Here is a 26,591-nt window from a genome sequence, read left to right on the forward strand (position 1 = left end):
GCACGAACCCGTGTCCCCTGCATCGGCAGGCGGACTCTCAACCACTGCGCCACCAGGGAAGCCCAAGGTGTTTCTTCTTAAATGAAGGATTTCATGATCTGACAGATTATTAGAATGGAGAAAGACTAGAGGTAGGCATTAGAAGGCTGCTGTAGTAATCCTGGTGAGAGGTGATGGGGTCTTGGACCACTGGCATGATGATGTGATAGAGAGGAAGGGAGTGGGATTTATGTGATTTAGAAAGTATATGCATTGATTAGATAAGGGAGATGGGGTGAGGAAGAACGAAGTCTAGGATTGCTGCCATGTTTCCTCTTGAGGCAAACCATTTTGTTCACCTGCAGATTATTATTATTATCGTTTTTTTCTTTTGCACTACGCAGGCCTCTCACTGCTGCGGCCTCTCCTGTTGCGGAGCACAGGCTCCGGATGCACAGGCTCAGCGGCCATGGCTCACGGGCCCAGCCGCTCCGCGGCATGTGGGATCTTCCCGGACCGGGGCACGAACCCGTGTCCCCTGCATCGGCAGGCGGACTCTCAACCACTGCGCCACCAGGAAAGCCCTCCCCTGCAGATTAGTGTTCCTAAAATTCTGCTCTACCTTTGTCTCCCGTGTGCTCAAGAAAACTTCATTTACTCTCCATTGCCTTCAGAGCTGACCATGAATGGGCACAGCTCTATATTTACTCCAGGTCTTCTCCCACCACAAACGCTACGCTTATCTTCAGCCCAGTGCCCCCCACCCCCGCCATGGGGGCTATTTGAAATGGACATTTACCCATCATAGGGCGTTTAGAGGCTGAACTGAACTAAAATGTCAAGTGCCTTTCCTCTTTTTTCCCCCACTATGTATATCAACTCAATATGGTAATACTGGTTACTGATTAGTAGTTAAATATCTACGATGAGCAAAAATGGGGAAATAAATGTTTTCTTCCTTAATACATGCCAAGAGTGGGAGATTGTGGATAAAAACCTCTCAAAACATGGATTCAGATAATGAAAGAAGTCCTTCGTGATGAAAAGGTTGAGAACCACCACTCCGTATTCTGGTCCAGTGGACCATTTTGCTGCTGTTTCCCAAGCAGACTTGTATTTTTCCTGTCCTCCCAGGACTTTGTGAGTGCAGTTACCTCTGCCTTAAAAGCCCTCCCCACCGTCTCCCCGTACCTGAATCCTCTGCATTCTTTAGGGGCCTTATCGGATGGACGTCACGTCTGTCCTCCCACATCTGCAGGACCCCCTAAGTAGAGTGATCTTTCCCTTTCTGCTGCCTCCAGCACCTCCTGGGCACTTGGGCTGCGTGTTCTGCCCTCTCTCAGACCAAGACACTGCAAGTGGGAATGATGTCTGCGCATTTCGCATCCAGGACCTCACCCAGCACTTAGAAAATGGCAAACAGCACGGAAATGGTGCTGAAGGATATTACCCCGTAGTCCCCTGAGCCCGCCCCTTCGGCGCTGCTTGCCGGGCCACTGGGCCGGTCCTGAATTCATTTCCACCTCATTAACTCGGCCCCAGGTCCGCCCCCGCCTGCTCCCGCTCTCGTTCCCCATCCCTGACACGACAGCCTCCTTTCTCTTCCTTCTCTCTTCCCCTGTCATCTTGCCAGCTCGGCTTCTATCGCTTCGCCTATCGTCTCTCTATCTATTTCTCCCTGAGTCTGTCTGGGTCTCTGTCTTTGGGTGTTGCTCTCTGTCCTGCTCCTCCAGCTGTCTGGGGCTCTGCTTCGTAGCTCCTACGCCCCACCCCCTGCCCAGTCCCCTCCAATCCCGGCAGCTCGGGCCTGGCGCTCCACATTCCCATTGGCCTGTCCGGAGCCCCCCGCCCCCGCCCGCCCGGCCCCTCCAGGTCCCTCAGTTCACGCAAAGTTTGGCTCTGCGCTGCGGAGGGAGGGGGCGGCCCGGCCCGGCCCAGCTCTGCCCCCGGCCGGCCCGACCCCGGCCCCGGCCCCAGGACCAGCCCTTATCTGATCCCAGCTCCGGGTTTAAGAGTCCTGGCCCTGCCCGTCGCACAGCTCCGTTCCTCACGCCTGCCCGCCCCGTCTGTCCGTCTGTCCCGCTGCCCATCCGAGGGGCCACTCCACCCCGGACCCAAGGTAAGACCCTGGCCCTGATGAAGGAGTGCTGCCGCCGCAGCCGGGGTCCTGTCCACCTCACTCTCCAGAGATACCGGGCCCCCCAGCCCCTAGGTCCCTACCCTGACTGGCCTCAGTGGTACAGTCCTATTCCCCAGCCTCCCACCTTGGGCGGGCCCCAAACGGAGCCTTATAGGAAGGGCTCACCAAGAAGGAAACTTTCCCAAACTGGTCACCTCAGCACTTTCAGCTAAGAAAGGGGCTTTCCTAATGCTCCTTCCTATTGGGCAGACCTGCAGTTGCATCACAGCCCTCCAACTAAATACAGTGACCACCACATATAACCATGCACCCTCACAGGCACTGCAGACAGTGCCCCCTCTTCCCGGGATCATCAGGTTACTCCCACTCCCATGCCCAGCCCCTTTTCCCCCTCCCCATGCTGTGACAGTCACATAGTGACACCCACTGATCACTAGTTCACACAGGGGAAGAAAACACCTACAGCTCAGGTTAGGGAGATGTAGTAGCCTGGTGTGACTGGGACCCCTGCCCGCCCAGTTTCTTCCCTTCATTCCAACTTGCCTCCCACTTCAAGACACCTCTCCCCATTACAACCCTCCTCCCCTCGCCACAGCTGTTTCACACTGAGATCACCTGGAGGAGAGCAGCAGGGCCACCTCTGCTAGAGTAAGAAGGGCAGATTCGGTTCCATAACATCCACCCTCCAGGTGAGATGCCCCTTCCCCATCCCATCCCTTCTCCCCATCAGGAACTAACCAAGGGCACCTGCATTAGAAAAGAGACAGGTTGGAACTTCCTGATTTGAGGGAGAAGAGTTGAGCCCCAGGATGCATGGAAGGACAAAACTGGGGACAAGTGGGAGCAGGACCTCTTGTATCTTGAGATCTCATGCTTGTTAATGAAGGGCTCCAGGCAGAGTGAGGCAGATGGGGAAGTGGGGGTGGTGAAGAAGCCAGTACAGATTTGGACCCCAAAGGAGGCCTAGGCTTAAAGCCTGATTCTGTTGCTTATCGATACACATTCTGGTTAAAGATTTCTGGCCCGTCTGCCTTGGCCACGATGCTTGAATTTTTTTTTCCTCACCAGGACTGCTTTAGGCCTTTCTGGGTGGGAGGGAGATGATGATGGGAGACTTGGTGCCCTTCTGTGAGGAGTGACACTTGTTTAGGCGTGACGAGGGCCTGGAGTGGGTATCAGGAAACCAGTCTGAGAAGGGACCAGAAGCTACCACTGAATTCCATTCAGTTTCATCTTGAAACGCTGTTCCTAGTCTCCAAGGATTTCTGTTCTGTTACGTGTTCCTGGCATGATGGTGGGCACCATCCTGTGCAGGGCTTGTTAATTCCTCATGGTATAGGCTGGGTACGGGGGACCAAGTGTAGAAGCAACCAAGTGTCCTGGCTTATAGCTGGTTCTTCAGGGAGGAGGAAACGAGGGAGGAGGGGGAGGGAAGGCATCATGCCAGGGAGAGGGGCCAGGCCTGGTCTGCAGAGGCAATAGGCATGGCCCAGGCAGTGCCAACTCCTCTTCCCCGCCCTCCAGTCCTTTGGTGGTGGTGGCGAGGGAGGGAGAGAGGGGGTGTTGGGGGGTGATCTGGGCCAGTCCAGCCTCCCAAAGCCCTTGCCAACCTGGGTCCTGAAAGAAGCTGCTGTTTTCTGAGCCATCCCCCCGCCCCCCACCCCGAGCTGAGCAGCCAACTTGTCTCAGTGAATATCAAATGGCAACGACTCCACTAAGTGGAGAGGGCTGGCGGGGGCAGGGTTAGGGTCCCAATCCTTCTGTGGTTCCAATGCAGAATCCCACTGCTGCCCCCTACCCTGAGGGAAAAAAGTCTGTCTGCCCAACATCTGCCCTACATGCGGTCTGTGGACACATACGTTTGCGTGGGAGGGTTAGCTGTCCGACTCCTGGCATCCCTCACCTCCTCCCTGTGCCCCACTGAACGGCGCCCCATCCCCACACTTGCACCTCCTCTGTGCACGAGCTCGTTTATAACTCCAACCTGGTTGGCTTGGGCTAGAAGGGAAGGGCGTGGCAGAAGACCCAGGGGCTTCCTTCCCTGGTCCTCCCTAGGGACCAGAGAGGCTGGGACACTTGGGTCTGAGTGGGCTTAGATCAAGTCCTCTGGGGTCATGCCCGGATTGATGGAATAAGGGGTTTAAGGGCTCTGGGGGGCAGGGGTTGAGTCATGCAGAAAGACCCACTTCTACAAAGGAGAAAAGACCCCCTGCGTCTTTTAGCAAAATGCTTGGTTTCTGCACACAAGATGGAAGATAGGCCGAACCTCCTGGCATCAGTGGGGAGGGAAAGAGATGTTGGGCAATGGAGCCCCTCAACTTTCCTGCCAAGGGTTATTTAGGACGGAAGGAAAAAAGCTCCAGTCTCCCTCCCCTCCCCGGCCTAGATTCTTCTCTTGCCTGACTGGTCAGTGCTACTGTCCGGGTTAATGCCAAACTGTCCAGGATGGTGGTGAGGCCCTGGAAGGGGCAGAGAGAAGGGATAGTCCGAGCCACACTGCTAAGATGAAACTGCAGAAAGATTAGAGAGATGGGAGATCTGGAATCCAAGTGTTTTAGCACCCAGTGAAGGCTGGTTGGCAGGGGAGGCTCTTGGGAATCAGAGCTTTCTGAGTTTACCGCATCACCCTGTCTCTTCCACAGGCTGCGTTCAATGCTTTTCTCCCTTCATCCAAGTTTAATATACGTGTTGCCACCATTTTCATGGAGACAGTGCATCTGAGTGGCCCCTCTTCATCCCCTCCCCACATCAGAAGCTTGAAAGGGCACAGAGAAAGGGATTATGGGAAAAACTCTCCCGTGGGTGTCTGCCAGCTGGGAGCTGGATTTGAGGTGGGGGAGAAGGGAGGGGCTGGCTCTGGAATTCAGGAGAGAAGCGAAAACTGAACTGGGTGGCCTGGAGAAAGAGGCTGGAGAAGCATGGGCTTCAGAGGACTGAATTAGCACTTCAGGCCCCTAAAAAGGTGTAGCATAGAAGGAGTGGATATGGCCATTCTGCTCTCCCTCCAATGGCAGAAGACCTGGGGAAAGGATTGGGGCTGCAGCTTGAAGGACTTAGGCTAGATTTCAGGAAACAGGTCCATAAAAGGAAAGAGATCTGAAATGGAGTTTGGGAAAGAGAGGCAGACCACCTTCTGGACCCAAACAAAAACAAACCCACCCCCAACAAAAAAGCCCATCATCGGGGGCTTCCCTGGTGGCGCAGTGGTTGAGAGTCCGCCTGCCGACGCAGGGGACACGGGTTCGTGCCCCGGTCCGGGAAGATCCCACATGCCGCGGAGCGGCTGGGCCCGTGAGCCATGGCCGCTGAGACTGCGTGTCCGGAGCCTGTGCTCCGCAACGGGAAAGGCCACAGCAGTGAGAGGCTCGTGTACCGCAAAAAAAAAAAAAAAAAAAAAAAAAAGCCCATCATTAAGGCTTGTGAGGGGGAGCTGTGAAGCTCAGAGAAGCGCATGGATTATTGTAACAGTTGTCAAGAGTCCTCTTCTGGAGGGAAAGTGCGACCCCACAGTGCTGTCTCAGGGCTCCTTTCTGTTGTCTGAGAGGCAGAGGCGTAGTGGTTAAGAGCACAGCCTTGGAGTCAGACTTCCTGGGTTTAAAATCCTGCTTTCACTGCTTAGTAGCTACAAATGTCTCCTCAGCCTTACAATGGGGCTAATTATAGTTGTGTATTAAAAGACTCGATATTTGTAAAGGGCTTTGAGTGGTGCTCAACATGTTAAAAATAAAAAGTGCAGTTGTTGGCTGTTATGGTTCTCCCACCTCTGTGACTCTTTCTTCTCCGTCATCTTGCCTGGCTCCTGGGCCCGCTGCAGCCCTTCTCTGTGGCTTTTCTGAGGTCTGTCCTAGGTCTCTGTCTCTCCGCCCTTCTAGAGTTTGGGAAGGTGGGAGAATTATCAAGTCGTTTAAGATGAGGTTTCTGTCTTCATTCCAACAAGACCCAAGCGTTGCCTGGGTCTCCACGCTCCTGGGCCCTTCTTTCCATGAGTTTTCACCAAGCAGATGTGCTGTCTCCAACTTGGATTCGATCAATGTAACCGAGCTGCTGGGCTTCCCTTAAACAGTCTCTTTCCCCGTCTGAGTGACTTATATCTTCCAGCCGAAGACGCCGGCTTCTCTCTACCCCGACATCTCGCCCCTGTCCCTCCATGGCCCTGCCTCTTCCCTCCCTGCCCACATTTCCCCCACAACTCCCCTCAGGTGTGTGAGTCCGCCTCTTCTCTGCCCCCTGATCAGCCTGTTTGGCCCCCTGTTCAAGGAGGCCAAAGCGGCCTCCTTGATGATCTTTCTAACTTCCACCTTTCTTTCTCCTTGATTCCCTCTTTACTCCACACACAATTATCCCTGGAACTGTCATCATGAAGCACCAGTTTTATCTTGCCCCTTTGCTACTCAGACGTCTCTGTGGGTTTTCAGATGAAAACTCCCAATCACAATCTTCAAGCTACTTTATATCAGCCTTTCTCCCATCCCCTCCAGTTCCCCTATCTTCTGGGACCCCCATCGATTCAGACCCTGTTCTGGGGGAGCATATCCCATGGCAATCCCTGAGCCACACCCGTTCCACCCTGGGCCCTCACACAGGCCTACCCCTCCAAGTCCTGCCCCTCCTACAAATCTCCATCCTTCTGTTTCCCTATCTGCTCTGTCATCTTGTACCCCTTCTCCTCAGCATCCTGCCTGTTCCTTGTCCTTCGTGTCTATGAATTTGCCCAGGATGACCTGGGCAGTGGTAATGTTGGAGGGGACATCCTGTCTCCTACCATAACAGGAGCTCCTCTAGGGTGGGGCCTACACCCCTGTCAGATTGTCGACTCCCTGAAGCAAAGGCATCTCTTCCCTCCCCGGACCCCTCTGTTCCCAGGGCACAGACTGTCTACTGACCAGCTTGACTCTAGGTAGGAAACCTTTCTGGTTGCTAATTCTGGGGGAGGACCCTGACGTCAGAGGTTTAGGAGTGTCCTAGACTAGGGTATATGTAAGACTCTATTATCCAACTCTCTAGGGAACCTCCAGAGAAACTCCTCTCCTACTAAACTCCCCATCCTGTGGAGACAGTTTTACCCTAAGATTATAAGCAGCAGATTAAGCGCTGCTGGCCCAAACACAAAAATCCACGTGGGTATCCACAGAACCTTTCTCTCCTCGCCAGGGAGGTCTGCTCCTGCCTGATGCTGGGCTTGTCAGTGGGCGTCTGGAGTGGGAAAGGGGCAGAGGCCAGAGTCCAGTCTGGGCCAGCCCCGTTGTCTGCAGCATGCCTCCGGGTGGGAGCCTGCAAGCTGGGAGACATGTGGGCATAGCTCTCAAGTCGGGTTAGGCCTGACCTTTTAGCGTTATATCCTCAGCTCCACCCCCATCCTAGTCCCAACCACAAGACCCGGGCACACACCTTCTTCCCACGTCTAAATCTCCCTGGTTGACCCTCTGTAAAAAAGACATGGGCAATGGCAAGAGGAAAGGGCGAGGATGTCTGAGTCTAGGGCAGTGGTTCTCAAACTTTTTGGTCTCAGGACCCCTTCACATCTCAAAAATGATTGAAGACTGCAAAGAGCTTTTGTTAATGTGGATTACATTGATAGGTTAGAAATGAGAGGAACCTTAAAATATGCATTAATTCATTTAAAAATAACAGCAATAAACCCGTTTTGCATGTCAATTTAGACGACATTTTTTTTTTTTTTTTTTTTTTTTGCGGTACACAGGCCTCTCACTGTTGTGGCCTCTCCCGTTGCGGAGCACAGGCCCCAGACGCGCAGGCTCAGCAGCCATGGCTCACGGGCCCAGCCGCTCCGCGGCATGTGGGATCTTCCCGGACGGGGGCACGAACCCGTGTCCCCTGCATCGGCAGGCGGACTCTCAACCACTGCGCCACCAGGGAAGCCCTAGATGACATATTTTTAATGAAAAAATAGCTATATTTAAAAACAGACAAAAGTTTAGTAAGTGGCATTGTCTCACATTTTCACAAATCTTTTCAATATCTGGCTTAATAGAAGACAGTTGGTGTTTCATATCTGCTTCTGCATTCAATATGTTACAATATCATATTGCAATGTAGCTTCTGGAAAACTCCATTGAACACTCATGAGGGAATGAAAGTGAAAAGAAGCAAATAACATATTAGTATTATTATGAAGATAGGTTTGACCTCATAGAGCCTCTGAAAGGGTCTCAGGAGCCCCCAGGGTCCCTGGACCACAGTTTGAGAATTACTAGTCCAGAGGAACGTCAGAAAATAGTTTGGAAAAGCCCCAGGTGATTTGAACATCCTAAGGTTGATCTCCCTTAGCTGCCCATGGTCTTTTGAATGTTTTCACTAGGGAGGCAGTATGGGGTAGTGGTTAATCATGTGGGTCCTGGGGACAGACTATCTACTTGAGCTCGAATCTCAGTTCTACCACTCACTAGCTGTGTGACTTTGGGCAGATTATTAACATCTCTGTGCTTCAGTTGTCTCGTCTATAAAATGCAGCTTTTAAAAAGTGGCTACTTTTTAGAATTGTTGAGAATTAGATGATGTAACGCTAGAAAAGGGCCTAGCATAGTGCTGGATAATATGAGCTCTTATTAAATACCAGAGCCTTGCCCCTGAATCCACTGCCCATGGGCCCAGAAGGCAGTGCGATGCAGAAGTGACCTTTCCCAAATTGCAGATGTGGGCTTCTTGAACCAGAGAGGAAAAGTGACTTGTGTGAGGTCCCAGGAAAAGTTAACACGGTTGTTGGGCCCTGAGCCCAGGAGTTATAACTCTTAGCCCTACACTTTCCCCACCAGACTTTTTCAGTGGGGGAAAAAAACCCAACCAAGGTCGTGAGAGGAGGGGAGCAGAACTTACCTTTCCCCCAGCAATCCCAAGTGTGCCATCCAGGGCCAATAGCAGTAGAGCAGGAAGCCTTGAGTTGAGGGCGGGTAGCAGGGAGGGACTTCCTGACCTCAACAGCAACTGAAAAAGGAGAAAGCAAGCCAGGAGAAGACATTGCTAAGCCCAGAAGGTTTTTCCATCTTGCCTTGTGGGGAGCAGTTCTGTAAAGTGGCCCCAGCCCTCTCTCCTAAGGGTTCCTGGCCCAGGGCAGAGGAAGTCTGTGATCGGGCAACACTGCTTCTCCTGGGGTGTCCCTTTCCTGCTCACTGCCTGCAGCCCCTTCCTCCTCTCAGTCTCCCAGCACTCCAGGCTCTGGGTCCCTTTCCCGGTGGCTCCTGACCCTGCCCTTTGTGCTGTGGTGCCACGGGCAGTACACGCACCTTGGGAAGGGTGCCAGTGGGGGTGGGGATGAGGCAGATGGGGAGACAGACAAACACACAAGGGGCAGGGGTGGGAGGAGCCAGCCCTGGCTCTTTGGCCTGTCAGCCAAATCCCCCTGAGCTGGGCTGCAGGCACCACCTTGTCAGAAGCCTAAATACCCAAACCCCAAGCACACACCCTGAGCAGAAGCATTCTGGAGGGTCAGATCCCACCAGCAGCCCCCGAGCCTGAGGAGTCGGGGCGGGCTTATGTTTGAGACCTTGCTGTCTATTGCTCAGTTTTTCCTCTGCCACCCACACAGTTCCCTAGAATAGATGGGAAAACTGAGGCCAAAAGTGGGTGGGCTCAGACTGTCCACGTGCTTCTTTCCCGAGTCCAGTTGGGAGGAAGGGGCCTGGCTTCCCACAGCCCCTCCTCCCCCATCCCTCCCAGTCCCCCTGGTTTTTTCCATTTGGAAAGCCCTTTCTGGCTCGTGGCAGGTTTGGGGGCCCTGGTCTAGTCTCCCTCCCCTGTCACCTGGGCAGTGTCCCCAGGGGAGCCCCCGGGGGCTGAGATCTCTTCAGTCTCAGCCCTGCCCCACCCCCTGCCCCCACCCGCGAGGCCAGCATCCCCCCAGCCCCCACCCCTGGGCTGTGGGACAGGGAGAGGGCCGAGGGGCTGGCTCTGCATACTAATGTCCTGCCCATTGTCAAAGCCCCTTTGTGCCCCAGAGCTCCATTGAGGCGCCTCCGGGGCGGGCACAATGGGGGCTCTGTCCCCGAGTTCCCCCAAACAGTCACCTGCTTTCAGAGCCTCCCCCCGCTCCCACCCCCACCCGCCCCAGTGTCCGGAGGGCCCAGCGAGCTTGGGGGAGTGGGGCCAGAGCCAGGGGGGATGGGCAGGAGGCGACCCCACCCCCTCCTCCCCGGGCAGGCTGGGGAGATGGGCCCAAGGGCGGGAGAGGCCCCGGCTTACAGGGGGCGGGGGCGGGGCAGTCTGTGGATGGACTTGGAATGCAGGTTCCGTGAGGCCGGCCAAGGGGAAGGGGCACTCAGCCTGCCCACTCCTCGGTTCCACATGCCCAGCCGCCGCGGCCCGTGCCTTCCCGCCTCTCCTCCTCCTCCCACCGGGAGGCTCATATATGCAGAGACACACAGGCACACGGTCTTGCATGCGGCCCCAAACACGGCTCCCGGACGCACGCCGGAGCGGATGTGCCCAGACCCAGCAGGCCGACTCAGGTACACAGACCCGCACCGGCCACTCGCATATGCACCAGCACACCCGCCCTCCATCCCCTCTGCACCCCTTCCGCCAGCCTCCAGCCTCGAGCGGCTCAGCACCAGCGCCCCAGCCCCCGACCACCCCCCACCCCGTGCCCTCGCTGCCCCCTGCTGCTCCAACACAGGTTATAACAAGTTTGCACTTGTTGTGACCTCAAGAATGTGGCCCTGGGGCGGGGAATGTCCCGCTGCTCCAGACCGCACTCGCTTATACGTTAACCACGGACACGGTCTCTGCTGAACCGTGAGCACGCCCGCCCCTCCCCCCCTCCCCCATCCCACAGACCACAGAGAGGTTTGGTGAGCCAGGACCCCAGCCCCAGGGCGGAGCCAAACACACTGAATGGAGTGATGCGCGAATGACCAACCCCAGCCTGCCCCAGCACCGGCCCAGGGCCACCAGCCCTTGCATCTGCCCAGTGCACTCAGGGTCACGGCTTCTCACCACCCTGTGAGGTAGATGGCCTCGTTATCATTTCCCCGTTTTATAGTAGGGCTCTGACAGGTGACATGACATATCCAGGTGGCAAGACTGGGACTCCATTCTAGAATGGAAGTCTCTTGCTGCTGGGTGTTTTTCTGGGTTGTATTTTGCGGGGGAAGGGTCACTATCTGCCTCTTGGCTTCACTCAGATGACCCAACCCATGTGGAATTTTCACAGAATTAGCTTTTGCCCACCTTCTTTGGGAAGAGTGGGGGCATGTTGGGGTTGGAGTGGGGAGAACAATGGGTACAGGGACCTTAAACAGGATTCTGCGTCCAGAAACGCAAAAGTTCACCTTGACCCTTGACTGCCTCTAGGCAGGGTGAGCCTACCTCCTTTCGTTTCCTACATTCCCATGGGCCCCATTCCCACTGCTGACGGATCACTGGAGAGAGGAGCCCCATGGCCTTCTTGGCCAGGGTTTGGAGTTTGAGATCTCTGTTGATTATAAGTCCTTCACGACACCTGGCTCTGACCTTCCCTGTTAATATCCTATGTCTGTATAAGGATCTATAGGGCGTGTCTATGCCTCTCCTACTATTCTGGTCTGGGGCATCTTCTGGAAGCCTGGAGCAGGTACCCTAAAAAGGGAAGAGATAATAATAAAAGATTTAAAAAAAAAAAAAAAGGGAAGAGATGGCGAGCTTACCAGGACCAGGACCCCGAGGATTTGAGGGCTGATTGCGCGATGGTGTGCTGGGACCTGGGGTGGTTGATGGGGTCACAGTTGCAGAAACCCCATTAGATGGAGAACTAAGCTGATGTTGGTTTGTTCATCTGCAAATGTTATCGAATGCCAATCTCCATGATGTTTCCCTTACATCAGAATTGCAAAGACCCTTGCAGGACCCTTCTATGCCTTAACCCCACTGCTCACCTAGAATGCTCCCTGGCTGGCTGCCAGATTCTGCTGAAGCTGCATCATCCATCTGTCTTCCATGCAGGAACACTCCTCTCCCAGCCCTTATTCTCTGGTGTATTCTTCTGACTCCAAGTGCCCTTCCAAATGTCCCCTGTTGGAGACAGGCTTCTCTGTGTGAGGGTCAGAGGTTGCTCTTCAAATGTGGAACCTGAGAAGGAAAGGGAGTGGCGAGGGCCCCTGTCGGGGAAGGTGGCTCAATTCCCTGAATATGCATCAGAAGCACAGGGTGCCTATGGGTCTCCATCTCCACCAAGGGTAAAAATAAGAACAAATTCCTTAGGCAGCAACAAGTAAACTTTGACTTAGCAGGAAGCATTTCCTGGGTATAAGGGATTACCAGGCAAAGGGGAAGGATGGAAAGAGGTGGAGGACTCACTCCCCATGATGAGAAAGAGAGGCCCAGCTTAGCCGCCTATTGAATAGAGGTTGGGTGGCCTAGGAGACATTTCCAAAGGGGCTCAGAGCCCTTGTGGGCCATGGACTTCCAGCTGTCTCAGATAACTCCCTTGATCATTTCCACAGCCCCTAGCAGAGAACATCATTGAATGTGCCCCTTCCCAATGGGCCCGCTATCTGCTGTTTCTTCTAGCTCTTCTTGTTGTCATATTTCTGGGCCAGCTGCTGTGGGGCAAGGAGATTCCTGAGGCCTGCTGATGGGAGGGGCACACTGGACACCCCTAGGCTGGGGCTTTGGTTGGAGGGGAAGAGCTCAGTGGATAATGCTCCCAGGTTGGCCCTTCAGGACCCCGGGGTTAAGAAAAGATCTTGTAGGAAGAGAGAGCTTGGGATGAAGAAGAAAGCCAAGGTTATTGCTCTGATTCTGGTGCTATGAGCCGGCTGTGTGATTATGGAAAATTTACTCAACTTTTCTAAACCTTGGCTTCCTCTTCAGTGAAGTGAAGGGGTTGAACAGGATGACCATGTGGGCCTCCCAGCGCCGACATGCCATGATGGTATGGTGGCCAGATGAAAAGTGCAGTTTAAGTGGGCCTGGGTTCAACTTGCAGTCACCTCTTCCTTACTAGTGGTCCTTCTGGACAAGTCAGCTAACCTTTCTGAGTCTGGTTTCCACACATTCACATGAAGGCAATGGCATTACCCACCTCCCAGGGAGGATAGGATGACGCGGTACGCGGAAACCCAGCACAAGGGCTGAGGTGGGGAAGTCCACAGCCCATGGGGACACAGAGGGGCAGCAACTCACACTGGGGCTGTGGGCGTCTGGAAGGGCTTCTTAGAGAAAGTGACATCTAAGCCGAGGCTTGAAGGAAGGGTAGAGATCGACCAAGTGGAGTGGGGAGGGGAAGAGTGCTTCACGGAAGAGGCCCCATTGTTTGCCGAGAACTGTTGGTAAGAGAAAGCATGGCCCGTTCAAGCACTGGGAGAAACTTAGCGTAGCTGGAGGGCAGAGGCTGTGTGTGAGGGGTGGGTGGAGGACCGAGAATGCTGATGCTGGAGAGGCCAGCTTATTACATACTCTGACCCACCTGTTGTTCTAGGGGCTTGCGAGTTGGGATCCTTCCATTTCCCCTCCATCTTCCTTTTCCTACTTTTCTTTCTCCCAAGCTCAGTCCTCTTGTCTTTGGTCACGTGGGCACCAGGAAGCACTGGGCTTCCCAGGAGGACCTGGTCAGTCCAGGGAGAAACTCTATCCACAGTTGCCCGACTCTGGACCAGTTTGGGGTCCAGGTCTGGAGTTTTCCGCCTCTCTCCTTTCCCACGATGAAAGAGGGATCTGCCTCCTGCAGAAGACTCTGGATTTCTGGCATTGAGGCTCCATGCTAAGCACTGCGTACCCACTGTGGGCCCTCCCCAACCTGGCCTCTCATGAGAGAGAGACACCAGAGTGTTGATGGCAGTGGGCTGAGGGCAGTGTGGAGTGAGAACTGAGGGAAACTAGAGAGAAGACAGCTCTTCAGCCTGGAGTAAAGGCAGATGGAGAGACCAAGTCAGTGCGCGCAGCTGTCTGAAGGTTGACGCTTTAATGGGAAGCTCGGAGGAAGGACTTCCCAAGGATGAAGCAGGTCACATACCAAAAAGGGAGCCTGAGGGAGGGAAAAGAAATGTACAATATCAATGCTATGGGGCTCTTTTAAGCCAAGAAATACTCAGACAAAGCTCTATACTAGGCACTGAGGAGGTCACAAAGATGAACAAAACACAGGCTAGGAAGCAGTTCAGAAATGATTCTCCTGATTGACAGGAGAATCATTGACAGGAGGGGGTAACTCTCCTGCCTCCCCGCCGCCTACACTGCCTCTCGGACCCTCCACCGACTAGGTCCAAGACCTCTCTCATCACAGCCACACAGCTTCTAAGATCACAGGCGAGAAAGGTATAGAGAAGGGAGCTTCAGCCGGGAGGTAGGTCAGCCTCCCTCTCTTCTCTCAGGTGGGGAGCCCCACTGGTTCCAGGACCCTAAGGAACCGGTCCCATCAGGTTGGCCTCTCTCTGGTTTCTCAGATTCTGGTGGCAGATCTGGTGACAGCTCAGTGGCTCCCTGGCCTCCACCCCAAAAACCTTATCTTCTGGGGCCTGGCCATCCTGGGCTCTTTAAAAAATTAATCTTTTTTTTTTTATCATTTCTTAGTGAGTTATTCTCTTAAGCCTCCATCAGCAGGTGGAATGGAAGACCCCTCCCATCCTGATGCCTTGGGTAACCAAAGCATTTTCCTCCTTCAGTGCCTGCTCTGTCTGGAGGACCCGCACATCAATGCCTTGTTTCCTGAGGTACTCCACAGTTAATGAGGGTACCTTCGAGGCCTCACTCATCCCCTGGCCAATAACAAGGGTCAGCACACCTTTCTCGACAGCTTCCTGCACGTCTGTAGGCTGCACACCAGGAGAACACTCAGTTCTTGTTTCTCTCCAGTCCCAAGCCTGACTTCCCCCTGGCCACACTTTGCAGGCCTTACAGATTTTAGTAGAGCCTGGTACTTTCATTTGCCCCCTATGAGAGGGAAACAATTTCAGGGGAAGAAGAAACTTAACTGAACTCCAATGCCCTCTCTTTTCAGAGTTGCGATCCCAAACGTCTCCATGTTTTACCCTTCATCCTGGGCTTTGAGCAGCCTGCCAGCTGGCTGGAGCCACCAAGGGGAAGCAGGAGGGCAAGAGGCCAAAGGGCATGATGTAGGAACTGAGTTCTATGTGTCATCCCTCACTAAACACCTTTCCTACCTCTTGGCAGGTTGAATGGGTTTTGGAGGGAGCTTCACCTTGGGAATTATGATGGAATTATAGGGAGGTAGGATGAAGGAGGTGGACTGGAAACCTCCTCCAATTCCAGGGCTGTAGTAAGTCCTACTGCATGAATCACTGTTACCCTGGAGAAAGGACAAATAAGGCAGGAGGTAGCTGGAGCATCATCAAGCCCACATGGGTGTGGAGAGGCAACATGAGTGAAGGTCCACGGGACTTGGAGACAGAGGGTCCGGCTTTGCCATTAAATAAACATCAACAAGTTACTTTACCTCTCTGAGCCTTAATTTCTCTAATTTGGTAGATAGTTTTCTTTCATCTGCAAAGTAGGCTAATAATAATATCCTATATTTGCATACAGGCCTTACAGATTTCACATACTTTATTTCCTGTAATCCCAACCAAATAATGGAAGGCTTTATTGCCTCCTTAGGTGAGGAAACTGAGCCCTAGAGAGATGAAGAGATTGACTGAAGTTCCCATAGCAAGTAGATGGCACAGATCTGGATGGCAAATAGTGGGAAAGAAGGATAGATAGGGACCTTTGGCTATGACCCAGACCTGCCAGGATAACAAATAGGTTTCGTTTGTAAGGCTAACTGCATTGGATTGAAAATGGCTCCCTGTATCACCATGCTGAGAAAGATTCTGAGGTTCAGTGAGGGAAAAAGTACTGTGATGAATTAGTGATACCTGTTAAGGGCAGGAGGTGAGGTAAATGACGGCCCAGATGCAACGTGGTTGGCACCCCTAGCCTGGAATCAGACCAGGGATTTCATGTCTAAGTCTTTCCTCTATACTAATCAATTAGGTTAAATTCAAAGGCACCAGCTTGAAAAGAGAACTAAGGTGTAGTCTCTGCCTTCAAAGAGCTCACCATCTCTCAAGGACAGAGGAGTGCTACATCGATGATGTGGCAAAATGTCCCAGGAACGTAGAGAGAGTAATGAGGGCATTTTAGGCAGAGAGACCTGCTTGGTAAAAGCATGGGGCCGTGCACGTGGGGTGCAGACTGCATTTGAAGAGCCAATGACAATTCTATATGGCTAGAAGATGGGGTCCATAGGGAAAAGTACCAAAAGGAGAGGCTGTGGAAATCAAGGTGGCATCAGATGGTGAAGGGTTCTGAATGCTATGTCTAGAAGTTTGGGTTTTACTACAGAAGCTGTGGAACTCCTTGAAGGATTGAAAGCCAGAGCGATGGGATGTAATTGTGTTGTTGAAAGGCACTGTGGCTGCTGAGGGGGTGGAGGTGAGGGAGGCGAGGCTGGGTGTGGGAAAACAGGAGGTCATTGCAGCACTTCAGGTGAAAGAGAACTAGGGCAGCCTCAAAGGAGTTGGAGAGAAGCCCACAAAGGCAGGATTGATAAGACCCAGTGACCCGCTGGATGAGGGGCAAGAGAGAAACCGAGGGCGACTCTAAGGTTTCTAACCTGGGCACTGAATGGATGGTGTTGCTGGGAACAAGAGGGGAAGCACAGGAGAGACTCCCTTCTGAGTAGAGAGGACATCAGTCTGAACACGTTAAAACTAGACTGTCCAGTTAGAGGGAGCCTGTAAGTGTTGGTTGTACAGGGCAGAGGTGAGGGGAATCTGTGGGAGTGGTTGAAACAGCCAAGGAAGGGAGAGCAGAGTGGTTAGAGATGCCAAGGGGAATCCCTGAGAAACACCAACAATTCAGGGCCCATGGGAGACCACAGCAAGAGAGATGGACCAGACGTAAAGAGACAGGGAGGAGAGAGCCTGGAGGACCATGTCAGAGAGTGATGATGAGACTGCACCCTGTTAGTGCTGACCCCACCAAGTGCTCTTGGTACATCTGTGCACTTATCTAATTCTCCCAACACTCTGGTGAGGTAGATATCATTAGGCCCCTTTTTTTTGCAGGTAAAGGAAAAGGAAACTCAAAGAGTTTAAGTGATTTTCTCCAAATCCCAAAGGCTAGAAGTGGCAGGGCCACTAAAGAGCTAATCAAGGGCTCCAAAATCAGTGGATCCCCACCACATCTCAATAAGGACCAAAGGAGAGAGTGTCCAGAACAGACAGGCTGGCCATCAGTCTCACATGACGCAGAGAGACTGCTGGGGTCGAGGACTGAGAAAACGCCCTTGGATTTGATGATTGGAAGGTTAGCTGTGACCTTGGAGAGAGATTCTTGCGGCTCTAACTGCCACCAGCTGGCTGTGCGGATCAAGCGGAATTGCTTCTAATGTGCTTCATATAATGCAGAGTCTGGTAGTCTGAAGGAGGCTGATGCTGTTATTTTTATTGTTATTAAATATTGGTAAATTGGACCACTTGATATTGCTGACATGGGACCCATTCTTTAAAACTCGTAATTTCATATGGTTCAACCTAACAGTAAAAGGGGGGTGGGCTGGGGTCGGTGGGCAGGAGAAGGCAGGAGAAGGCAAGCCGCCAGGGCAAGGGCAGTCCCATGGGGCTGGGGAGCCCTGCCCCCTGGTGGTGGGGAGGTAATCTTCAGCACCAGGCTGAGGATAGGTGAGGCTTGAAGTTTGCAGGAGTCCCTCTCATCTCCTCCGCTCCCCTCCAGCCATCTGTAGTCTTGCCAGCACCCTCTCCACTAAGTCCAGCTGGGCATGGGGGTGAACTCTCCCTAGGAGGCTCTGTCTAGAAGAATACTTCTAACCTCTCAACTAGGGTGATCCTCTCAACCAGTATCTTAGGGGATCAGTTGGGTTCTCCCCTATGGAGAATCCAGGAGCCTAGGCCAGGTGGTGACGGATTAAATAGTCAGAGCAGGCTGACACACGAATAAGAGGTCTTCAACAGACCCCTTGGTCATCGCCAGCCCAGCCCCTCTGAAATCTCCCCCAGTGTGCTTGGGAACCCTTTCAGTGTCGCAGGTCTTACTGATAACAGTAGAATAACAATGACAACAGAAGTTATTTGTACTAATGCCATTGCTTCCAGCTGTGTCTTAGCACCTGGACTGATTTTTCTGGCTCTTCGGTCAGGGTGAGGAGGGATGGGTTAATATCTCTGAGATGTTCCTCTGGGGTGAGGACCCAGGTGGGGCCAGGCCTGCAGGCTCTTGGGGTGGCTGGAGCTGGGGCTGAGGAGGCAGTGGTGAATCCTTTGTCCTCAGCTGAACTCTGCACAGTGCCAAGCTTTTCTGACAGGACCAGGATGTGCAGCCCTGCGGCCCCACACAATGGGTAGGCGCAGGCGCTGTGGTGACTCAGAGAGGGAGCGTGCTGGGGGGGCGGGGGGGTGGCTGGAGGGTGAGGAGGCAGGTGCATCAAAGAGGCAGTCCCCATGGGCTGCGTGTGTCAGGAAGTCATCCTCCCTCTCCAGCTGGGGAAAGGGGGGTCCCTGAGGTACCGCACTCTGGGCAGTTCTCTGCAGGAACACTGTTCCCTTCTCTCAGGGGACAGAAGGCACTGCCTGGGGATTGGGGCGGAAGAAGGGGCAGTGGTCCCAATCAGCCCACACTGACAGGACGGGTGGTGTCTGGACAGAGGCGAACATCTGACATGACCCCATCTCTGTGTTCTTCCCTCTCTTGACCGGAAAACACACGGGGGTCAGAAGGGCCAGATGGAGGTCACAGGCTCCCAGGAAATGCTTTGAAGGCTTTTATCCTTTCTTTTGATCAGTCTATGAGAACTTTCCAAACGTTGACACAAGGGAAGAAAAGCCTATTCTTCCTTGGGCCAGGGCCTTGTGTCAGGCGGAGGCTAGAGGATGGGAGGGAAGGGGAAGGAGACTGGAGGGTGAGAGGCAGAGGCAGCAGTGACTCAGCTGGCAAGGCAGGCCCCCGACACACACACGGCCCTTTTTTTCCCCACCTCAAGATTTGTGTGCATCTGGCTCTGTTTCTATTTGTTTGTTTTCTTTGGGGCAGGACAGAAGGGAGATTAATGAACAAAGACATCAAGTTTAAAAAGAACCCCAAACCCGACTCCATTCTTCTCCCAACCTTGAGGGCTTACATAATCCCGCAGTGCTTTTCTTCCAGGCCTTCCTTGACACCCGTCTCCTTTCTCCTCTCTTCCCCCCTCTCTCAGTAAGAACACTTGAAAGCCCAGAAATGCTTCTTTTCAGTCCCCAGTGCAGCTGATCTCCTCCTGGAGGCCTCCAAGGCCTCTATTCAAGTTGGAGTTGGTATCCAAAACAGAGATAATATGGTTGGTGAGAGGAGGCTGAGTAGCAGTCTCCTGTCTCCACCAAGGCCAGTGGGAGGGATGAGACGAATCTGCACTGGGAGGGACACAGGCTGGACATGGACTTTTAAAGCAGGAAATGACCTTGATAACCCTCAAGCACAGAGCCTCCCAAACTGACCCAGAAACAGGTTGTGAAGGACAGAGGGAATTTTACCCCAGAAGACACAGGGATGGGCCATAAGCTCCCACACACTGGACATCCTTGAAATCTGTTTTGTCTTTTGAATTATGTAAATTTTTCATTCTACTCCATCATATATCGTTTGTTTAATATTAAAATAAGATTTTCCCTCAAAACCTTTGAGTAAAATCGATAGCTCAGGAAAATACGTTAAATTTAATCCTGTGGTTCCGAGCACCTCCTGGCACACTAGTTTGAGAAGTGTGGAGCTAATCTAATGACCTTTTTCCACAATTAAAGATATAATGGCTGAAGAGGTTTAGACACTTACCCAAGGTCACTTTTAGTCAGAGGCAGAGTTGAGGCTGACACCTAAGTCTCTTGCTTCCCAGCCGAGCCCACTTTCCACCAGGTAATGCTGCCTTCTTAGTTCTATCTCCAGTATGCTAGGCTTGGACACGTACCTAGCTCAGCGGTCTAAGATGAGTGTGGGCTTAGAGGCCAGCCCAGCCTCAGGCCCGGAGGCCGATCGTGCTCACAACCCCTCTGTGCACAGGGCTCTATCAAAACGTAGCACTTGAGCATGATGGGCAGTTACTGGGACAGAGAATGAGCTGGTACTACCACTTTCTATTTCTATCTATACCCCGCAGTGACTGGTTCAGGTATTCCTGTACCTTCAAACCTAAAATAATTGGATTAGTTCATAGCTAGAGTGGGAACTCCTCCTGTCTTCCTAGAAACTGTCTCCCTTTCTAATCCTGTTTCCAAACCCCTAAATCAAGAAGCTCTTTTCTGGAGGGAAGAAGCAGGGAGAATAGAAGGTTGTAGGGCTTAGAATGCCTCTCCTAATGTGGGCACCTAGGCTTCGGGTTATGGGTGGAGATACAGTGTGACGCAGAATTTGAAGGTCAGAGCTGTGATTTGATGGATAGCATAGTATTCTTCCGTATCACCATCTTCCAAAATCAGATTTCTAGGAGGCTGAAGAAACTCTTAGGGGAAGAAGGGATGATCCAGACAGATGTGCAGGGAGTGAAAAGACAAAGAGGACAGTGAAAAGGAGGATAGAATCAGGGAGACACATTTTGGTAACAGCCAGCATGAAATACGAGCAGGGCAGTGTAGATGATAGAAGAGATGAGAAGAGAGTTGGGAACAGAGCCCAAGAGAAGGAAATGGGGGAGGATAAAGACCTGCCATGCAAACCTAGGAGAGGGGCACTGGGATGGAACAATCATCAAAAAAGAGTATCACCGCTAACCATCAGGTGCACCCTGGGTGTCATTCCTGGTGAATTCTTCACACCTGGCTGGTTCCTGCTAGACCCCTATCATGCGCTAGGTGTCCATCTTCTCTGCTTGTTGAGCGTGGAATTTGCTCATCAAAGGCAAATTCAGTATATAGTATTAACCTGAAGCTATAGTGGAAAGGACTTTGTAATGCAGCCAGAACTAGGTACTAATCTCAGCTCTGCTACTTATATGTTGCATTGCCTGGGCTCTCTGAACCCCAGTTTCATAAGTAACTGTGAAGATAAAAACTCTGTTCCCCAGAGTTGTTGCAAAGATGAAATGTGAAGTGCTGGTCTAAACTAGGCATTCAGTAAATGATAGTTGCTCTCCTTCTCTCTTCTTCCATATCCTTGAACCAAACATCAGGAAGAAGTACTCCATGGTCAAAAGAGAAAACTCACCCAGTGGCTCTGTGAAAGGGTATGCGGCTAGAGCACCATGAAGAGGAGGCCAAGTCCCTGCATCTGATCCCTGTGGGAGGCACGGGGCTCCACACCCATGCCGTGTGGCTCTCGCCCTTCAATCTAGTGGCCACAAGGCAGGAGGGTGTTGTGGGATCAGAGCCCATCATTGTTTTCCAATTTGTCCTGTTAAGTCTTTCACGTACTCCCAACACTTCAACCAAAATGATTGGCTCCTATCCCCTGCTGGCCCTGAATCTACTCAATGCTATACCTTTTGCTTGTACTGCTCCCTTCCCTGGAGGTGCCTTCTCTTTGACACCCCCAAACTCCAGTCTCCAAGGGTCCAAATCTTGCCTATCCTTCAGGCCCAGTCCCAATGCCACCTTCCTCTATAAAATCTCCCCTGAGTGAGACAGTCAGGTATGGAGGAAAAAACTCAACTCCTGGTTGTTTCTTACTCATAACAACCTGGTAATAAATGGGGATAATAAATAGGGATAATAACATTCCTACAGGGTTGTTTGAGGAATTATATGAGCTAACATTAAAATATCCCCAGCAACTTAGCCCAGTGCCTAGCACCTAACAGGTTCTCAATCAGTACACGTTCATTACCTTCTCAGCCCCACCCCCTTGAGCTAGATGTCACCTTTCCCTTTGCAAAGTCCCTCAGCACTTCATGGATCCCTGTTCCATGGCACTTATCACTTCTTGCCTGTTATGTGGTTGTCTCCCTTAATAGACTGTAAGGTCCTCAAGGCCAGAATCCACACCTAATTCACCTCCATAAGTCAAGTGTCTTGTTTAGAATCTGGCACCCTGTAAATGTTTATTGTATAAATGCTTGAAAACACAACTGAGACTGCATGGATCTTCCTGTGTGGTGGGTAGCATCATTACAGATGAGGACATTTGGTTTGTTTGCATATCTATTAGTGTCTATAATTAGTTATTGGGGTTTCCGTGGATATAAGGAAAAAGAGAAAACATCGTAAGAAAAATCAAGAGAAGACACAAACAAGAAGGGGGAGTGAGAAGGCTCCAGAGGGAGAGAGGCCCTGGACCAGAGTGAAGTTCCATCTGTTGTACCCAGGCCAAGAGCTTCCACACATCCTTAGTCCTCCTGGAGGATGGAGTCCGTTCCCAGTGCTCTTAGATTGGCCCCTACACCTGGAGTGATTTGGGAGCCCCCTTCTGCTCATTTGTTCACTCATAAACTACTTCTTGAGCACCTACTATGTGTCATACATTGTGTTAATCATATATCAGACTAATCAAAACATATTATGGCTGAATCCTTAATTTAATAAGCTTCTCTGTAGTAGAAGACACATGCTATACCAAGTAGACGTGCCATAAGAGATATAGATGGAGATATATATATATATAATACATATATTCAGAAAAGAGAGGCCTTACTTAAGGCTGTGGGGATCAGAGAAGGCTTCCTGGAAGAGGAGTCATTTGAACTGGGCTCTGAAAGATTTCATGGTTATGTAGAGACAAGGAGAAACGGAGGTCAGGAAAAGAGACGAGCATGGACAATCACATGAAGGCAGGAAAGCATGGGTGTATACGACAGGAAGCAGGGGACAGTTGGTTTGTCTGAAGTTTGTCATAGGAGAGATGAGGCAGGAAGTAAGACTGGAATGAGGTGTAGAAGCAGACCATGCAACTCTGCCAGACTGAGTTTGGCTTCTCTTTGATAGCTAGTGGACACATTATCTATCAAACCTAAACCCAAAGGTAGAAGGGATTGAGTTGGGAAGGATCTGAGACAGTTACAGTATAATGACAAGTGGAGTTTGGAGGCAGAGAGGTTTGGGAAGCCAAAGATCTCGATTTACCAAGTCACATCGTCTCTCGGAGCTTCAGTTTCTTCATTCACAAAATAAGGATTGTAATCTTAATACCTTATAGGAATTCCATGAGAATAAAACGTGAAAGTGCTTTGTGAAGTGGTGGATACATGTGCGCTGATTTGTGATCAGAGGTGTAACTGAGGAAGAGTGATCCAGTAGCAGTGTAGGAAGGGTTTGGGGAGAGAAAGAATAGAGACAGGAGATGTGTAGGAGGCTGATGATTCAGCAAAAAGGTGTGAAGGACCTAAAGTAAGACAATGAAATGAAGGGGAAGAGACACAAGTAACAAATCCACAGCTCATGGCATCCGATGAATATTGAGATGAGGAAGGAGGGGAGTTTGAGATAATCCCTAGATTTTCAAAGGATGATGGCACGCACCGTTAACTATTTAGGAAACCAAAGAGAGTCAGAGGTCGAGAAGAAAGGATTCATTCACACGTGGAGGTGGAGGCATTTAGGATTCGTGCCCCAAAGCTTCTTCATTCAGGTTGCTCTTGGCCCAGAGAGAACAGATAAAGCTCTTTGCTCAGGGCTGCTTCCCTGCCCACCACCCCTCCCTACCCCAGCCTCACAGGTTTCAGGAGAAGGTGCACAGCTCTAACCTGCCCCCTCCACCACTGCGCCGCGGAGGGGCTGAAGCAACCTTTCTGGTCACTCAATTTGACAGAGTCCGCCCCTATGCCCACAGCTATTCCCAAACAAGGCTTGTTTTCCTCCTTCATCTTCTAGCAAAGGGGACAGCGAACCCAGAGGGAGCTGTGACCAGTGCCTTGGGGCTTGCTCTCTCCCACCTTTAGAAAAAAGAATTTGCAAACATCTGCACATGAGCAGAGCCCATGAGGCAAACCAAGGCTGCAGCTCTGACTCAGGCCTCTGTCTCTCTAAATCAGGCTTCCAGTCATCCCTTTACTCAGACTTTCTTGACAAACTGCATTTGGTACTGGGGAAACAGGTGACATTCACAGTCTGTAGCCTTAAATTGAGAACTCACAGATGGCAAACAATGGTAAACAAACCATTGCAAAGCACGATGATGTTTGAAAATAGGAATGTGTACAAACCATGCTTAGTAAACCCATGCTGGGGGCAGGGAGTTAGAGAAGATGAGCTACTTCTTCGAGGGTCAGGGGGGCTTCCAAAGGGGCAACTAACACTTGAGTGAGTTTTGAAAGATAAGCGGGAGGTCATCAGGTGGGCACGGAGCGGGTCCAGTGCAAAAGCGGGTCCAAAGGTAGAAGGGATGAACAGCGAGGTGCTTTGTGGAGCTGGAGTCTACGATATGTGTGGAAGAGTGGCAAGGCCAAAGCCAAGAAGGAGGCAGAGACCAAATCATGAAGGGCCTTGAATGCCATGCTCCGAGCAGTGGGGAGCTGGGGATCAGTTTTACTCACAGGAGGAGTGTCTGTGCTGCAGAGCAGTCCTGTACTCAAGAAGGGCTCTGATAAACCCATTCATTCTGGAGAACAAATGACTCAGGTAAAGAAAGAAAGCTCTAGGTCAATCTGCAGGCAGGAAGCAGAAGGAGGGAGAGGTATTTGCTGAGGGAACGTGCTCGACATCACTGTAGGTGTGACTGGCCTTTGTTTTAGGGACTCATTAGTTTAATTTTTAGAGGAGAAAGAAGGTGATTGTGTCTGTTTCTGTCTCTTTTGACCACTCAGAAGCTGCTTTTATTTTCAGAATTCTTCAGCTACTGTCCCTGGTATCTGTCTGGGACTGTTTTGGGGGAAACAGCACCCTCTAGAGGAGAGAGTATGTGTGTTTCAGGTGGGGCAGCAACAAACCATTTCCAGAACTCTGGCCTGCTCCCTTCCCAGGGGCCCAGGGGCTGGAGTGTGGCTGATTGTTTTGTTTATGTGCTGCTGACTCTCACTACCGGGGAGAACAAAGCTGCCTGGCTCTGGGAGGTGGCACAGCAGCTGGGAGCAGCGGATAATAGCTGGAGGAGGCAGATACAAAGGCTGGCAACAGCAGGCACACAGCTGGAGGTGGCAATCACAACAAAGAGGTCTAGCCAGTAGCCAAAAATCTCCAGTGCCCCAAATCTGTAGCCTTAACGCTGGGCTCTGGAAGCTCCGGGCTCTGTCTTCTCTGTCTCAGCTGTGATCCTCTATACAGGGGACCACAGAGGCACCTCCTGAAAACAAGAGACTGTGAGAATGAACCTGGGATACACAGAAGGAGTTGCTACAATTTAAAAGTTCTGGATCAGAAGCCAGAAGACTTGGGTTCTGGTTCCAAAACTACTTGGAGCAAATCTCTCTGAACCTTAGTTTCTAATGATGCCTTTCCTACTTACCTCATGGTGTGGGGGTCAAATTACATGTTTCATAAACTGTAAAATGATATATAATCATAGACTATTGTCTTGGGAATGATAAGTAAGACTTTCCTTGGGCCCCAAGGGCTTCCATTTCCCCAGATATACAGAGTCTCTCTTCGGCACAAACAAAGCTAGGGCTTTGATGTGGGATCTCTGGATGTCATGGTAGAAGGGGGGGGCGGGTAGAGATGGGGAGGAGGCAGGCATCTTGATCCTCTATGAATGTAGTTGGAAACTTAAAAACAATCTTTAACCTTCCCACCCAAAGCTTTAATCTCCTCTCTAGAATCTCTGCAAAGCGCTCGTCCAACCTGTCCTTGAACACCTCTGGGGGCAGGCTACTCTCTACCTTTTGAGATGCTCTTTCTACATTTGTTACAGTGTTCTTCATATCAGTCTGGAATCTTTTTCTCGGTGGTTTGAACTCACTGGTCCTGGTTGTTCCCCTTAGAGCTCAAAGAACAAATCCAAACCTTTGTTCACATGGCAGCCCTTCAAACCAAATATTCTCACATAGCCTTCATATCCCTCAGATCGTCTCTCCTCCCAAGTAAACTTCCCCGTTTCCTTCAAACACGTCTCATATGATTTGGTTCTGAATCCTCTCATGTCCTGATTGCTCCTTGAGACTCAATACTGCAGATGTGGGATCAACAGAGCAGAATCAACTGAATCCTTATTTTATTCTAGATACTTTAATTCAACTAAAGCAGCTTAAGATTGCATTGCTTTTTTTGGCAACCAAAAATAACTCACACTGGATTACTTTCTGCTAAAATGCCTAATTTCATTTTCATGGTTCTGCTTACGAGATCACATCTTTCCAATGCAGAACTTGCTCAGGTAATTTTTGGACCCAAACGTAATCCAACATTTATCCTTTTTGCTCGATTTGGCCCACTCCTCTGGCTCCTTTTGGATCCTAATTCTGCCTGAGACCTTTCATTTGCAGTCCGTCCCAGCTCTGTATCATCTGCATAACTGATGGCCATGTGCTCCATATTTTTGAATAAAATTAGTGTTAAGAATCGACTAGGGCAAGGCCAAAGATAATGCTCGGTGGTACATTGCTAGAAAACTGATTCCAGGCTATCATGATCCACTCACCAGTAACACTGACTTTTTATTTTTATTTATTTATTTTTTTTGCGGTACGCGGGCC

The 26,591-nt window shown here is 51.3% G+C and overlaps 1 pseudogene across 1 annotated transcript; it reads right to left on the reverse strand.

The window, feature by feature from the left end:
- Window positions 1-14,643: 14,643 nt before the first annotated feature.
- On the reverse strand, window positions 14,644-15,085 carry LOC308629736 (mth938 domain-containing protein-like; annotated as a pseudogene). Its single transcript has 2 exons — window positions 15,079-15,085; window positions 14,644-15,015 (listed from the first exon to the last, which is right to left on the reverse strand). The product of its transcript is annotated as a mth938 domain-containing protein-like (transcript).
- Between the last annotated feature and the right edge of the window lie 11,506 nt (window positions 15,086-26,591).

The sequence above is a fragment of the Mesoplodon bidens genome, assembly GCF_964165515.1.
Source record: "Mesoplodon bidens genome assembly, chromosome: 2".
In the NCBI taxonomy this organism is placed as follows: Eukaryota; Metazoa; Chordata; class Mammalia; order Artiodactyla; family Ziphiidae; genus Mesoplodon; species Mesoplodon bidens.